Source organism: Mustelus asterias, chromosome 15, assembly GCF_964213995.1.
Source record: "Mustelus asterias chromosome 15, sMusAst1.hap1.1, whole genome shotgun sequence".
Classification (NCBI taxonomy): domain Eukaryota; kingdom Metazoa; phylum Chordata; class Chondrichthyes; order Carcharhiniformes; family Triakidae; genus Mustelus; species Mustelus asterias.
In genome coordinates, this window is record NC_135815.1 from 41,583,504 (window position 1) to 41,596,585 (window position 13,082).

Genomic DNA, 13,082 nt, shown 5'->3' on the forward strand with positions numbered 1-13,082 from the left:
CTTTACCGAGACCCGCGAATGGGGTGAATAAGGGGGACACACACACATCACTGTCCCCCTTATCCACCCCCCCCGCTACCCAGACCGATTGCTACCCCTGCCCCCCTCCCCCCCACCTATTGCTCGCAGAGTGGCAGCGGACCCCCCTGCACCCCCACCAGAGATCCATCCGCACCCCCCCACCAGAGATCCATCTGCGACACCCCCCCCCCCGCCCCGACATACACTCTCATTTCCGCTTGTCGCTCCCAAGCCGCTTTCTCGGCTTTCTGCAGCTCGGGAGCGATCCGACACCAGCGCGCTTTTTCCAATTTTTTTCTAACTGCGCATGCGCAGTTCAGAGCTCCGATCGTTCCGGCAGCGCTAAGCCCCGCCCACAGCGCGAATGGGACTGGAGATGGCTGAGGGCGTATGGGGACGCCTGAAAGCGGATTTCTAAGTTGGATCTGTACTGCGCCCAGATTCGGCACTTAGAATGAAAATGGTAAAATCGGGCCCAAGGGGTCAAAGAAACATCAATAACTGTTTGCATTTTTTCAAATACTTTCCTGACAGCTTCACAGGTGTTCCCCGCCTACCTTCAACATGTCCCATGAAACTCAAGAAACAATGGGATAATGTTGGCATTCTGCCCAGACATCACTTATATCTGCCCACCTCCCCCTATCCTTGCACTTAAAACCCACCTCAGCTTGTCTTTAAAAATTCCCCTTTGGCACCTTCAAAACTGTAAGGTGTTTTTGTTCACTTAGCCATCCTATGTTAACCTCACAATTGAACATGTTGTTAAAGGACATGAAGGATATCCCACTACAATCTCCGCATTCTTTAAAGGAATCATAAACTACTTCCAGGTTAATTGTACAATTTCTTCTGGCTGCTGGTGCAATTGTATATGGATCTTTGGAGCCTGTCTATGTTTGCGTGATGAATTTAATATGTTGCCTGCAATGCAGTGAACGGGCACAGGGTTCATTGCTTACTACAAGCCTCCACGCTTGTTTTCAGAGGTTATCCAATTTCTTCCCTGATGCATTTAGAGCTCAAAACTTTACGATTCTCCTCAAAGTCAAAACAACTCTTCTTTGCTTTTCCTCAATGTAAAATTGAAGCTTGAATTCTGGTCAAACATTCCTTAAGAGGCAAAGCACTGCCTCATTTATTGATTTTTCTCACTCCCTAATAGTAAGAAGTCTCACGACACCAGGTTAAAGTCCAACAGGTTTATTTGGAATCACGAGCTTTTGGAGCGCTGCTCCTTCATCAGGTGAGTCTGACCAGGTGCACCTGGTGTTGTGAGACTTCTTATTGTGCCCACCCCAGTCCAACGCCGGCGTCTGCACATCATGACTCCCTAATAGCTTCAGACTGACAGCCTTCAGCCACTTTTAAGGGGCGTCTTGACAAATACACGAATAGGATGGGAATAGAGGGATATGGTCCTCGGAAGGGTAGGGGGTTTTAGTTAAGTTGGGTAGCATGGTCGGTGCAGGCTTGGAGGTCCAAAGGGCCTGTTCCTGCGATGTAATTTTCTTTGTTCTTTGCTCTCTGTTCTATTCAATCCAGGTAAACCTCTTAACCATGGGGCTACAAATCATTAGCCATACTTGTTTCACAGATTCAGCGATGCACTACAGAGCTCAATATCTCCCCCGCTTTGTTTTCACTGTCATTGGTTACCTAATTTAAAATTTCTGATATAACTTACACCACAGCCTATCTCAGTCTAAAGGTATATATAGATTCAGTGCACTTACTGAAGGTGAGGATGTCTTGTGATGTCACATGATATATTGCAGTAAGTCAAAGTACAGTTGTTACAGTGTCTTATTTGCCCATAAACTTCATCAGAATTGCTGAAATATTTGACAGATAATGACAAACTCTGTTACAAATGAGACATGAGGCTAACTCATGAGTATGGGCATAAATAATGATCACAAAATCTCGGACTGTGACTTCAGAGCTCCAGAGCATTGCATGGGGGGTCCCCGAAGATGTGCTGGGGAATCCCCTTCGGAGGTTCACAGGTAAGGTTTACACACCAATTGCCCAGAAGTGCACACTTCCCCTGGGTGATTGCCCTGTGCTGAGAACCATCTGAAAATGCGATTTAAATTGCAAACTTTGGATGGCCTACACCAGTAGTTAACCAGAAAAAGCTAGAAGAATTAACACCTCATCTAACTTGTACAGACCCACACTGACCCCATCCACAGGACTCCCCCACATCCACAAACCCACAGTCCCACCATGGGGCTATCCATCCCCCCCTGACCCCACAGAAATCTTCCCTTCCACCCCCTCACAGGTTTCCCCCACCCCCCCGAACCACCTTTCCCCACCTCCCCCACATGACACTCCCACTGCCTATACCCGAGGGATCTCCCTCCAAATCCCTCCAACTACTCCCCACCCCGTGGGTTCCCCGCACACCCACAGGGATTCTTTTCCACCCACCCCACCACCAGGCCAGACTTTCACCCCCACCCGAAGCCCAAGGCCTGACAACCCCCAATGAGGTCTGACTCGACACTTCTCCAAAGACCTGACCTGACCCAAACCACCGCCCCATGAGGTCCCACAGCCCTCCCCGAAGCCTGACCCAACCCTGCCAAGGGCCTGCTTTTATTTCTCATCTACATTGTGCCCCTGGACGACATCATCCAAAAAATGCTGTCAGGTTCCATTGTGTGCTCTGAAGACACCCAGCTCTTCTTCACCATCACTTCTCTCAACTCCTCCACACCCATTTCATTTGTTACACAGCGTGTCTGACATTCTCTGCTGGAATTGACTCCAGTAAATATTTGCTAGACTAAAGAAATCTTCAGCCTCACCCTTGACGTCAATGTTATCCCCCACCTGGCCATTGCTCAAGGCTAAACAATTATGCTTGCAACATCAGCATTCTATTTCATACTGAGCTGAATTTCTGACTCTGTTTCCTTTCTATCACAAATGACCTATTTCCACCTCTGCCTAAGCACATCTGCTCAGTTGGCTGGACAGCTGGTTCGTGATGCAAAGCGACACCAACAGCGCGGGTTCAGTTCCTGTACTGCTGAGGTTCTTCATGAAGTCCCACCTTCTCAACCTTGCCCCTCACCTGAGGTGTGGTGATCCCAGGTTAAATCACCACCAATCAGCTCTTCCCCTCAACACAGGAAAAAGTACAGAAAACACACAACGGTTCCAGCTCTGTGGTCCTGTGATCCACTGGCATCAAAAATAGAAGTACATTCATGAAAATGCTTATCCTACAGAAACAAACTCCTTCCAGTGGACAACAGTTGCTCCACACTGCAAAACATAGAAAAATCAGTGTCTCAAATCAGCAGTGCTGCGGATCTCTTTGTTAAACAATGGAAGCTGGGATGCCTTGAGTTTAACAAGAGTGCTGAGTCATGGGGTGGAATTTTCCTGTCTCCCTGCCATGGGAATCGTAGTGGGCGGGAGTCAGACCATGCAAAGGTCCGTTGACCTCAGGTGGGATTTTCCGGTTATGAGGTGAATGCGGCTGGAAAATCCCACCCGTGATCTCAAACCTTTTTCTTTTATCCCCTATCCCTACTCTTTGCAAACTGGGCTTTGGCTTAATACTGGATTTGAAACATGGCAGAGAAACAAAAGTTGAGAGCGGTGTGTTCAGAGCAGTCCTTTTAATAACCCTCCTCAAACACGTGAGCCAGACCTACTTTGCCACCCAGACCACGAATAGTAAATCCAGTGTTGCAGGGCTCCTCAGGCTCACAGGGATTCCATGCTGTCCAGACCATCTTCCTAGGTCCCTAGCAACTGAACGCCATTACATTCAAGGCTATGGGCCAAGTGCTGGCAAGTGGAATTAGGTGGGCAGGTCAGGGCCTTTAATGCGTTGGTGCAGACTCGATGGGCCGAAGGACCTCTTCTGCACTGTAGTATTCTCTGATTCTATGATTCTGTGAATGCCCACTCCACTCCCCCTCACCTGTTCTCCAGGCCCTGTCATGGGCCTCAGGCCCATCCATCCACTCCTTCAAGCCTGTCCACTCCAATCCAGCACTCGTGGCCCCTCAGCTTCTCCCTGATACTCTTTTGCCTCCAGCTCATACTCTAGTTCTCTCTGCCCATGCATCTTTAACTTGCCCTTGCCCCTCCCAGAGACTCTTTCCTCCTGCCCACATTCCAGCTTCTACTCATGGCCTCCGGCTCCTACTCCTATGACCCCACCAAAGACACCATTCCCTCCTCCGAAGTGACCCATGGAGCCGAATGATTCCCAACCCGGAGCTCTCCCCTGCCATTGCCACCTACCGCAGGGACCTGTCTGACAGCTGCCACAGCAATCGCAGATTCAGTGCTGGCATTGGGGAGTCTGCATTGCTTCCCTGTTGCATCCCATTTATCATGTATTCCGTGGTCTTGTATGCCCTCCCCAAATGCATTCCCTCACACTTCTCCAGATTGAATTCCTTTTGCCACATTTCTGCCATTCCATTGATGGCTTCCTGCTGGCTATAGCTGTCTTCCTCACTGTCAACCTCATGACCAATTTTTGTATCATCTGCAAACCCATTAATTACACCCCTTACACTTCAGTCTAAATAACTATTTTTGTCTCATTACCTCATCAATTCATCCTTCTCCTTCTCAAAACAATGAATGACAAATTCCGAATCTTGTCAGAAGACAAAACAAATCAAATGAACCTGAGCAGTTGTAATCCAGATACAGGACGTACAAAGGGCGAAATATTAAGACATGTAAAATGTGCTTGAATTCTCATTGCTGCAACACAGAACATCCCCTTATATTTGTTTGATTTTTTAAATCTTTAAATCCTCTTAAAAGGTCATATCCAAAGTTCACTAAACAAATCTAAATATCTGGCATTTCATTTTGTAATAAATGATTTTCATCCCCTTATGTTTGTGGGGTTTTTTTATTACAGAGGAATCCTTTAGATCTTTACCAATAATTTATTTTGTGCTTTCATCCTAATCTCCATGCTATATGTCATACAAGTGGATTTTATTGTGAAAAATGTTATCCTGTAAATTTGAAAGAAGTACGTGAATTCTTGAACCTGGTCCAAAGATTTTTCTTCCACTCGGAAGAAGGGTAGAGAAAGCTATGGACATCTTTGTGATTCAGGATCATATTAAGTGAGATATCCATTTTTGTGCCTGACAGTTTCAAGATTGAACTGCTGGATATCAATGATAGATGGGAGCGAGGGTCCCTTAAGTTTTACCACATGTCTGTCTGTGTGGAGTTTGCACGTTCTCCCTGTATCTGCGTGGGTTTCCTTCGGGTGCTCTGGTTTCCTCCCACAGTCCAAAGACGTGCAGGTTAGGTGAATTGGCCATGCTAAATTCTCCCTCAGTGTACCCGAACAAGCGCCAGAGTGTGGCGACCAGGGGAATTTCACATTGATGTGTTAATGTAAGCCTAATTGTGACTAATAAATAAATTTTAGCTTTAACTTTAACTTGTTGTATCATATACTAAATGAGTTAATCAAAACTCTGGTCCTGAACAAAGCTTGGCATCCAAGTGAGACCTTCACCTTCCCCAGACACTGCTGAGAATGAGCGGGTTCTAGTGATGTGCAGCAGTAGACAGCCTTGGTGTGGAATGTGTCTGGAAGGTATTGAGCCAATCTGTGCTGAATTATATCAGAAAATGCTGACACACTGTCCAGATACCCAAATCTTTCATCAGCATGAAACAATAATAGTCAGCATTTATGTCTGCACTTAGCCTCACTAAACCTCAGACCAGCCTTACAGTCTCCATTCTCATATGATGCACCAAAAGCTGACTGTGTGTAATCTGAAACCGTAACAAAAGAAAACTAATGATTGGGGTCTGATGGATTTATTTCTGCCCCTTTCAAACAGTGAGGGAGGGGCGACTTTAAGGGTCGAGAGGCTGCAGGTGGTGCGCGGTGGGCGATCTAAGAACTGGTGATTGCAAACAGAGAGTGGGGGAAAAGGCCCATTATCCTCCATGGTGACGCTCTTAAGGTGACACAGGAAATCTAGCCCCAGGAGTACGGCAGCGTAGAGTTGTGGCAGCACGAGGAGCCTGAAATCTTTGTACACTGTGCCCCGTACAGTCAGGGTCGCCACGCAGTACCCGAGGACATCCACCGAGTGGGACTTTGAAGCCATGGAGATCATTTGCTTCACTGGCAGTACTGAAAGGGCGTATTGACTCACTGTGTTAGGGTGAATAAAGCTCTCCGTACTCCTACAGTCAAATAAACAGTTCGTAGTGCGACCGTTTACCTCAATGTCCATCATGGACCTGGTGAGTTGGTGAGGCCTGGATTGGTCCAGCGTAACCGAAGCCACCGTTGGATTTTGCGATGCAGCTGACGGCGTCCAAGATGGCGGCCCGCACGGCTCACACGCTGCTGAAGGAGTCCAAGATGGCAGCCCGCACGGCTCACACGCGGCTGAAGGCGTCCAAGATGGCGGCCCACACGGCTCATACGTGGCTACCGGCGCCCAAGATGGTGGCCCCCCCGGGTCGCACGGGGCAGTACTGGGCTTGGAGGTCGATTTCACCCTGCATACCTTCACGTAATGGCCCTTCTTTCCACACCCGGAGCAGATCGCATCCTTCACTGGGCAGCGTTGTTGGGGGTGCTTCCCCAGGCTGCAGAAGTAGCACTTCGGGCCTCCGGAGACTGCCGCAGTGGTCGGGTCATTGGTGGTACGTAGCGTGGCGGAGGCCTGCGACCCTCCCGAGTACAGAGGTTGCGGCTACCGCGGCATCCACGATGCGCCCCCGTGGAGAGGGGGGTAGGCCTTGAGATTACGGAAGGCCACCTCTAACAAGTCGGCAAGCGCTACAGTCTTTTGTAGGTCCAGCCCACCCTGTTCCAGCAGTCGTTGTTGGATATAGTTTGACCTGATACCCGAGACATAGGCATCCCTGATTAAGTCCTCAGTGTTTTGGGCGGCTGTTACGGCCTTGCAGTTGCAGGCCCTGCCAAGTGCTCGCAATGCATGCAGGAATTGATCACCCGATTCTCCTGGCTGTTGTCTGCGAGTAGCCAGAAGATGTCTGGCGTAGATTACATTAGACTGTTTGTTGTACTGGCCTTTTAAAAGTTCGATCGCATCCTTGTAAGTTTCAGCGTCTCTAATCATCAAGAATACTTGATCGCTTACCCGAGCATGGAGCTTGTCGGTTTCAGTCCAGACGACGAAGGTGGAGGCGGTGAGGAAAGTTTCGAAACATCGCAGCCAGTGATCGAAGCTGTTAGAGGCTCCTACAGCTTGAGGATCCAATTCGAGTCTATCGGGTTTTAGTATCTGCTCCATCCCAAAACTTTTTTTGCGAATAAAATTGATGCACTATCAATCAAGCAAAGACTAGTTTGTATGCAAGAACAAATAGGCTTTTATTTGCAAAAGACTTGGAGCACACCCATGCCGATGAACTGGTCCAGAGACTGAGGCAGGGGGTGGGGAGCAGTCACCTTTATACCTGGACCAGGGGGGAGGAGTCTCAGGCAGGGCTGGCAGGGGCATGTCCAGGCATGTCACACACACACACACAGGCAATAAGCTTAACAGTGGTTTACCACATCTTTGTCACATTTCTAACATCCTTCCAAAAAGAAAAAAAGATTTATTTTATTATTTGATGGGATTTGGATATTGTTGACCAGTTGCCCATCCTTAATTACCATTTAACTGAGGGGCTTGCTCAGCTGTTTCAGGGGGAAATTAAGGGTCAACCACATTGCTGTGGGCCTGCAGTCACATGTAGACTGATTGCCTTCCCTAAAGGACATTAGTTAACTGGACAGATTTTTATGCAATAGCTTCATGGTCACCATTACTGAAACTAGCCTTCAATTCATTTCCTAAAATTAGTTAAATTACTTATTAACTAATTAAATTCAAACTCCACCAAAGTGGGGTTTGTACCTGTGTCCCAGCACATTAACTTGGACACTGGATTACTAGTCCAGTGACATGATTACACTACTGCCTCCCCTGCAGCATTTTTCAAAGAACGAAAGGAAAACTTATTTTTCTTTTTATCTAATGCTTCGGTTCTTCAATTCTGAGAGAGAAGTTGGGTAAGTCAATAGAAAGATGATAGTGGTCTTCAAGGAGTTGTTTTCCAGTTGCTTTTGCCACATTAGTTCCAATACAGTTGCACTCTTTATGTCCTGCATTATGAGGCTGGGTTGCCTGCTGGCTCATTGAAGTTGTTGTGCGGCTATTGCATGAATGAAAACACCAGGCTTCAGATGAATGAGACTGACTGACAGACCGGTGGAGGATGCATCACACATGCCAAACACTAGCTGGTCATCCTAATAAATGAACATTTTTTGGCCCATTTAACATATACTGCCCGAAGTTGGGCACTGGTCCTACTTCTTTCCAAAACCTGTGACTAATCTACCAAGACAGGTCCATCCTGTCCAAAGCTGTGCAGGTTAGGTGGATTTGCCATGCTAAATTGCCCCTTAGTGTCCAAAAGATGTGTAGATTAGGGGGATTAGCAAGGTAAATACGTGGGGTTACAGGGATAGGGCCTGGGTAAGATGCTCTGTCAGAGAATCAGTGCAGACTTGATGCGCCTGATGGCCTCCTTCTGCACTGTCAGGATTCTATCCTTCTCCTCTGTACTAATGTCAGGCTTTGTAGCATCTGAACGTTAAAGATGATGACAGATCCAAAGTAGAATGTGTTAGTGAGTGGTGGAGGGAAATGAGTGGTAATTAAATGAGCAGGGAATAGATGGTAGTGAAAGGGAAAAAAAGGACGTCCATGGAGAATGGTAAATTGAAGGTGATAATAGGCAGAAATGGCAAGGGTAACTAGGGAAAATGGATTTTGTTACATATTTTAGTCTTCCTGAGATATTTCCTTGGGTTTAGTGATGGTTAGGGGTTTTTTACAGTAACTTCATTGCAGTGTTAATGTAAGCCTACTTGTGACAGTAATAAATAAACTTTAGTTGCCACTCCCCTTCGGCATTTCATTACAAACCATTCCATTTCCCTCTCCTTCCCAGTCGCTCACCCCTAATTGAGAAATCAGGAGCGTGCCCCGACCGTCACTGACTAACTAAGTGATACTGTAATTCAGACATGTATCAATCGGACCGTCCTGTTTTTTTAACCAGACATCATGGAGATAAATTCCTGTGGGCCTTCACCCATGTTTCCACTGTAATATTGTTAAAACACCTGCAGAACCCTAGGGAGAAAGAAAGCCATTTACACCAGCATTTCTGTGACTTTCGATGAAGTTACAGTGAACGAGCAGGAGAACTCTCACTACTGAAATGCACTTGCCATAATTTTTGAAGTGTCCTCACATGCACTTCTGCAATCTTTTTAAAAGTAGTCGGAGAAACTCTTTTCGAATGAGGCCAGATACAAATCATTAAGCTGCTTTATTGCATCAATAATACAGAGCAGCAGTCTCAGGAAATATCACTTAACCTTATATCTTTCCTTGAAAAATAGAGAAAGAATAATAAACATTTCATCAGCAGACTCGCTTGTTTTTGGCATTACCTTCATATCTACACACTTCCTAACTGCTAAAAATGACCTCCTGCATTTGTTTCCAGCTGTGGACCCTGGGCCTATGCCTCACAGGCTCTTGTTTAAAACTGACTGTCCCACTTCTCTTCTTTTTCTTAATGATGATACCATGAAGCAATGCAGTGTGTACGTAACTCAAATCAGCCTCACTGCAATGGGTACAGTTGGGTGTCTGAGACAAGGTAACAAAATTGATTTATGTGCCTTGTCTCCTTCAGTAATAGCCTGAGATGAGACAATAAATTCAAATTCAGTTCGATGGAAATAAGCTGTGAACTGTGACTGGCCCGTTTGATTTCAATATAAATCTTAAATACCTGTCTTACAACCTTTTATAAATAAATTCACTCCATGATAAAAGCACATGAACAAACATCAATCCCGTGGATAAAAAAATCAAAAATCCAATATGTAACATTCGGCAATAATGGGAAGAGGGAACTGGATCACAAAGAGTAGGCAACAGAGAGGAAGGGGAAATTACCATTAGGAAGACACAGGGAGGGAGAAAAGGGAGAAATTGAGAGTCCTTGGAGTAGGATTCTTCGGCCATCCTTGCCTCAGAACTGGAGAAGGTCAATGGACCTTTGCATGGTCTGCCTCCCACCCGTTACAATTCCCGTGGTGGGTGGGACGGGAGAATTCTGGCCCTTTTGTGAGGGGAGCAGATGAGAGAGAGAACTCCAGTTACACCTATGAGATGGGGAAGAGTGGCAACATGTATTGGGAGGGGGTGGCGTGAGGTGGCAGGAGTTGAAGGAAAAGTATGAGTTTTAATTGACAAAATAGAAGAAGTACTAGTTTAACTGAGATATAAGAGGAGAAGAGTGCCAGATTGGAAGGGGGATGGGAGAGGGTGGAGGGAAAAGACTGCCAAAATGAACTGGGAGAGTCAGTTGGCTGCCTTTTTGAACTGGAGCTGTGGGAGCTTTGACATGGAGAACGATCTGTTGAAAATCTAAATGTCATTTTTCTTGGAAGTTTAAAAGTACTTAAAATTAACGAGAATGCAGAATCTTTCAAGTACTTCTTTCTCGGTGGGAGTGGAAGGAGTAGGGAGTCAGACCTTCCTTTCCACCCTCCCCAATTTTTAACATCTGGAGATTCCCTTCAGATACAAGGAGAAGTATATCACCCACAGCGTAATTTGCACACGCATGTAACACATCAGGGCAGATTCTGACTTGTCAAACTTCTCTCATTTCCTAGGTCAAAAATTAACTCAAATACTCAATCAGGAATGTTCTTGAGGCTTGCTGGGGTGTGGCAGGGCATGCATGCGAGGATTGGGCAGCAACTTTGGAGCAATTAACAAGCATAAATTTGACTAATTTATGATTAAATATTCACGGATTATTTCAGAATTTGAATTTTTAGTCTGCTTTATGCAGTTTTATACCAAAATACAGTCAGGTTTTTAGCCTGTCTGGCCACTGTCCAGTAGCGGATGGCTTTATCTCCAGCATTTTTTAAAAATACTTTTCCAATTCAATCAAATCAAATCCAATTCAGAGTCTCAACAGGTTGAGACATTTCAGATCCAGGCTGACAAGACAGGACGGGAGACCAAAACCACCCTGTCCTGGGCCTGATCTACATGAGTCAAGCTGATTGGAGAAGGGGGAGGATCCTCCTCCAAGACTTGAGCTCATTTGCATCTTAGCCAAAAGGCCGAGATGCCGCTTTTAAAAATTGCTTCATATGAAACATATGAAGCCTCAGCGTAACCTAATGACCTCAACCAAGTGCAGATCCGATACTACACTTGATCTTAGCCAAAAGGCCGAGAAGCAAGCATTTACTGCAGTAAAGAACCAGCAGCAGAGGTCTGTGTTCATTCCTTTCCCCATCTGCCAGAACCTCAAACTGACTGAAACACAGTAAACCGAAGTTGGTTTCATTTTTTTTCAACTGCCACCCATCCCCTCATCATCTCTCACTAACTTACAATTCGGCTTTTTCTGCTTTCTCTCATGCCTTTTCCGTCTCAAACTGTGAAGAATCTCCATGACATCATCCCTGCACATGGGTGGTGTCTTCCTGTCCGTCCCCCCCTGTTCATTATTTTTGGCCTCAAGTAGTGACCGCGCTATTTGATGGTCACAGCACACAAAGACAGAAAGAGGATACCTGATTTTAACTCGAGGTACGAGCGCTGCAAGGACTGTTGTTATGAATGGGAAGCTCAGATGGATGCGCCAACATGAGGCCCATTTAACTCCTGGGCCTGGTTCCTCACATCAGACTCCTGGGCAAAAGTAGTATGTGGGAGTGGGAAACTGCACAATAATAAGCACTGAGACCCAGTGGTGTGAAGAGGAGCACTCCTGCTCCCAGGTCACTACGAAAATGTAAAACACTATAAACCATTGCCTGCCTGGCCTATTCTATCCTGAGAAGCAACTAACGGCAGCTGTCCTTGATGCAGTCAGCACTGTGCACAACTCACACAGTCAGGGTTAGACAGCAAAATTGGTATATAACTTTTGATTATTGCTGAAACATTCCTCTGCTTGCAGTGAGGGACAAACAAGTTTCCTAAAACCAAAGAGAAACAAAGGAGTAAAGAAAATATGCAGCCAGCGAGGTGGAAGAGCATAAATGTGAAGGTAACGGTATTGCCACCATTTTAATCTCCAAGGAACCCATACTTGGCAGTCAGGGAGGGGTTAAAATTGGAGTTAGGAATTCTAATTCTACAGTAGAGGAGACAGTTTAGAAGCGAACAGGCATCAAATTAGGATATATTAAGCCTCCTCGATCCCAAGAGTGTCCTCCCAAATGTCTGAGGATCGGTTCTAAAATCGGGAGAGCTGTCTCTGACTAGTCAAACAATAGGCTGACATAGTCATTACTTATGTTGTACCTATTAACCAATGACCCAGACTTTGACAAAGGGTCATCCAGACTCAAAATGTTGGCTCTATTCTCTCCACAGATGCTGTCAGGCCTACTGAGATGTTCCAGCATTTTCTATTTTTGTTTCAGATTTCAGCATCCACTGTAATTCGCTTTTATTTTGACCCAGACTCCTCGCTGGTCATGTCCTTCTTACTGGCATGTCAGACTCTCTGAGGTGGGAGTATAGTGATACACAGTTGGATAGGAGTGATTCATGGAGTTCTCAACATTGACTCTAGACCCCAGATGGTCTCATGGCTTCAGATCAAACATGGGCAATGGCCTTTCCTGTTGATTACTATCTGCTGTCCCCCTATTACTGATGAATCAGTGTTCCTTCACGTTAATCGTCACTTTGAGGAAGTGCAGAGGGTAACATAGGCACAGTAAATACAAAATGGAGGACTTCAATTCCCTTAACTGACTGAGCTCACAGTGTCCCGAAGGACACTGCTACTGGACTGGCTTTGCAGCAGATGGTGAAGCAACATGAGGGAATTGCTGACTTTGCCTTGGCCTCACCAATCTAACAGTTGTTTATATGTCTAACCATGACAGTATTAATAGGGGTGACGACTGCACATTTCTTCCAGAACCCAAATCGCTTCTC

General features: G+C 46.0%; 1 pseudogene; it reads right to left on the bottom strand.

The window, feature by feature from the left end:
- Positions 1–11,236: 11,236 nt before the first annotated feature.
- LOC144504963 (U2 spliceosomal RNA) lies at positions 11,237–11,366 on the bottom strand (annotated as a pseudogene).
- Positions 11,367–13,082: the final 1,716 nt, after the last annotated feature.